The 4,209-nt window shown below is 46.0% G+C and overlaps 1 non-coding gene across 1 annotated transcript; it reads right to left on the bottom strand.

The window, feature by feature from the left end:
• Window positions 1–3,778: 3,778 nt before the first annotated feature.
• On the bottom strand, window positions 3,779–3,940 carry LOC127488432 (U1 spliceosomal RNA). The gene has a single exon (XR_007916136.1). It is a non-coding gene; the product is annotated as a U1 spliceosomal RNA (small nuclear RNA).
• Between the last annotated feature and the right edge of the window lie 269 nt (window positions 3,941–4,209).

The raw sequence follows: 4,209 nt of genomic DNA on the forward strand, positions 1-4,209 counted from the left end.
TGCCCTTGCGGTTCAGGTGATTCATTGTAGGTTAGCCGACCAGCCCTCAGATTGTGTCCAGCCCCCTCGGCAAGATCAGCAGCACTCCCTAGCCAGCCGCTCTAATGTGTGAGCACACATGCTCATTATTACACCTCTGAGGGTTCCTGGTTGTGACACAGCCTTATCATTGGCAGCGGAGCTCTGTTAGCAACATGCTGTGTTGCTACTGTTTGACCCTAAGCATTTGTCAAATTTCAGAAGTCCAGAAACTCTTTTAAATGGAAATATCTGCAATTTTTAACACACCAAGGAATTAACATCCAGCAAAGAAGGAAAAGCAATAAGCAAATATAATTTTTATTTCTATTACTGAGAGTAGCCATTTGTACTACAGACTGCCAGGAAGCCAATATTGAGAATAAGTCAGGTTGCCTACACAGAAGTAAAAAAGATGATTGCAAAATGCACTGTTATATTTCTGAAAATTACATTCCATATATTATCTCTCACTGATTAGCACTAAGCAAAATGGGAAGTGGGTTCAACCAAGCAAACGATGAAATTTGGCAATAGAAATGTAAACTCAACTCTGATTAATTAATTTGTCTGTTGATCCTTGCAGCTGCAGATGATGATGTCTATATTGGAAGAAATAGGAGCTCCAGAGACATTGAAGAGAGTTCCCTTCCCCAGGGAGCAAGGTCAGCTCAAGTGGTGAGCTTTGAGAGGCTGAAATGTTACCTTGGGTCTGGAAATACTTAGCGATGCTTGTTAGGCTACCGATTAAATTTCCCCAGCAGCTCAGAACTTTTGGTATTGATTGAGCTGTGAGATGCTTCATGACTCTATCAAAGTCAGGGCTCATTTTACTCAACAGAAGATATTTTCTTCCCTCACAGCTGGATTTGCTTGGATTATGACAAGAGGATGCTTAAGCACACACACTGGAGAAAACTGGTCCCCACATACGTTTTCCTTGTTCAGAGGAGTCAGAGCAATTAACCATTTCCTGTAACATGAGGTCTATCCTTTTCACAGGCTCTAGTCCTGATCAGCAGCAGGCGAAGTAGGCATTCGGTGACACTGCTTGGTGTTCCCATCTGCAGCGGGAGCTGCAGAGGACATGTCAGCGTGGAGCTGCTGGAGGGCTACTGCCTAACGAGCATTGGGGAAAATCGGCTTTCCTTGGCTCGGTTCTCCTTGGAGTGGACATTGCTCAGAGATCCATAGAATCAGGAATACACTCATCCATCCACTACTCAGAATAGTTTAAAAATCTTTGGTAAGTACTCAGTTCTTTCATTGCTGAACATGATTCATGATTAAACAGCAATCTGCATTCCTCTTCTGCATTAAAAATGTAGAGCCCACCTCATTCGATGCTGGTGGGAATGTGAAATGGTGTAGCCACTTTGGAAAACAGTCTGACAGTTCACAAAAAAGTTAAACGTACAACTACCATACGGTCCAAAAAGCCCGTTCTTAGGTTTATAACCAAGAGTTGAAAACATGTGTTCACACAAAAATATATGTACCACTGTGCGCAGCAGCACTATTCACAATTGCCAAAAGGTGGAAACAACCTACACGCCCACCAGCAGATAACAGAACAACAACAACAAATATGGTCCACCCATGGATGAGAATGGTGCTGAGGCATGAAAAGAACGGAGCGCTGGTTCATGCTCCAACTTGGATGAACTTCAGAAACATGATGTTACAGGCTGGCACTGTGGCTCACTGGGCTAGTCCTCCACCTGTGGCGCCGGCACACCGGGTTCTAGTCCCGGTTGGGGCGCTGGATTCTGTCCCAGTTGCCCCTCTTCCAGGCCAGCTCTCTGCTGTGGCCTGGGAAGGCAGTGGAGGATGGCCCAAGTGCTTGGGCCCTGCACCTGCATAGGAGACCAGGAGGAAGCACCTGACTCCTGGCTTCGGATCGGCACAGTGTGCCAGCTATAGTGGCCATTTGGGGGGTGAACCAACGGAAGGAAGACCTTTCTCTCTCTGTCTTTCTCTCTCTCTCTGTGTCTAACTCTGCCTGTCAAAAAAAAAAAAAAAAAAAAAAAAAAAAAAAAAAAAGGCAGCATGATGTTACAGGAAAGGAGCTGGACACCAGAGAGCTTGATTCCATTTACATGAGATGTTCCGAACAGCCAATCCACAGAGATAGAATACAGAATAGTGCCTGCAGGGGCTGGGTGTGGTGTGGTGAGGAGAGAGGGGGGCTGGGGTTTCTTTTGGGGGTGATGAGAATGTTCTGGAATTAGTAGTGATGGTTGCAGGCTTTCTTTCCCTGGTTGGCAGGTTGGACTAATGGGAGACTCGAGGGGGCTTGGAAGGTGGGAGAATGGGTGAAGCTCTGGCACCTGCCCTCTCTGTGTCAGACAACAGCCTCCAGCAGCGTTTGTATCTTACCCGGAAGCCCCAGCTCCTATTGGTGGCTCTGGCAACCAACCACCTCTTTTCTTTGTCCATTCCATCCTAGGAGTGGCGTCAAATTCTTGTGATGGCTGATCCCTAGCCCCTGCTTGGCTTCCTAGATCTTTTGTAACCCGTGAAGTAAATTCTCTGCCCTAATTTTCCTATTTGAAACATCCTGAGTGCCTTCTATTTCCTCTGGATGCTGCTGGATAAACTCTTCTAAGGGCCATTGGCATTCCTTTTGGTAGTGTGCAAAACTGCCAGTTTCCTTGAAACTTTATGAATGTTGTATGTTATCATTGTTGGAGATATCATGTCCCCTACCCCATCTCATGTGTTGGAGTCCTTTCTCTTGTACCTCACAACATGGTTCGTATTTCAAAATAGGGTTTTTGCAGATATATATAGTTAAAAAATAGGTTTATATTGATATAGGTGGGTGCCTCACTCAACATGACTGATGTGCAGTCCTGGCTACTCGGTTTCTTTCTTTCTTTTTAATATTTATTTATGTATTTCAAAGTCAGAGTTACACAGAGGAGAGGGAGAGAGAGAGAGAGGTTTTCCATCCAATGGTTCACTCTCCAATTGGCCACAACAGCTGGAGCTGCACCAATCTGAAGCCAGGAGCTTCTTCCAGGTCTCCCACGTGGGTGCAGGGCCCAAGGCCTTGGGCCATCTTCTACTGCTTTCCCAGGCCATAGCAGAGAGCTGGATTGGAAGTGGAACAGTTGGATCTTGAACCAGCGCCCATATGGGATGCCGGCACTTCAGGTCAGGACGTTAACCTGCTGCGCCACAGCGCCAGCCCCAGTTATTCGGTTTCTGAACCAGCTTCCTGCTAATGCGCTCTCTGGGAGGTAGCAGGTAACAGCTATTCTAGTTTTTGGGCCCCTGCCTCCCAAATAGAAGACCTAGATTGAGTTCCCAGCTCCTGGCCTTGGCCTGGTCCAGCCTTGGCTGTTGCAGGAATTTGGGGAGGGAACAAGTGAACAAATTCGGGAGATTTCTTTTTCTGTGTCTCTCCATCTCTCTCCCTTTAAATAAAATGAAAGTGAATAAATACAAATTTTACAAAGGAATGAAGTACTGATATTTGCTTTAACTTGGATAAAGCTCAGAAACAACATACTACATAAAAGAAGGCACCACAAGGGGCCACATACAAGTCTGTATATGTGAAATATTCCATGTAGGGCAAATCCCTGAAGACAAAGAACTGCTTAGTGGTTGCCGGGGGACAGGAAGGGGAGAACAGGGAGTGACTGCCAGTGTGTATGGGTTAGTGTATACAGATTTTCTTTTTGGGGTGATGAAAATGTCTGGTGCTAGATAATAGTGAACACTGCTCTGAATGTTCCTTTTTTTTTATTCAGGGGAGAGCATGAACACAGTCTTCCACTACCACAAATTATGCAGTCGAGTTTCCCACATTTGGGGAAATTGCAGGGGTCAGCACATCCGGAATGCAATGGATGAGCCTCGCTCTGGGAAAACCACCTTCATGATCATGGTATCTCCCCTGCCAGGTAAGTCTGTGAATGTTCTTTTTAAGATTTATTTATTTTATTTGAAAGGTAGAGCTATAGAGAGAGGAAGACACACACACACACACACACACACTCACACACACACAGATCTTCTATCCACTGGTTTAATCTTCAAATGGCTGCAAAGGCTGGGGCTGGGCCAGGCTGAAGCCATGAGCCAGGAGCTTCATCTGGGTCTCCCACATGGGTACAGGGGCCCAAGGACTTGGGCCATCTTCTGCTGTTTTCCCAGGTGCATTAGCAGGGAGCTGGATTG

Source organism: Oryctolagus cuniculus, chromosome 21 (genome assembly GCF_051225735.1).
Source record: "Oryctolagus cuniculus isolate XC-2025 breed Fujian yellow rabbit chromosome 21, ASM5122573v1, whole genome shotgun sequence".
NCBI classification, from domain to species: Eukaryota; Metazoa; Chordata; class Mammalia; order Lagomorpha; family Leporidae; genus Oryctolagus; species Oryctolagus cuniculus.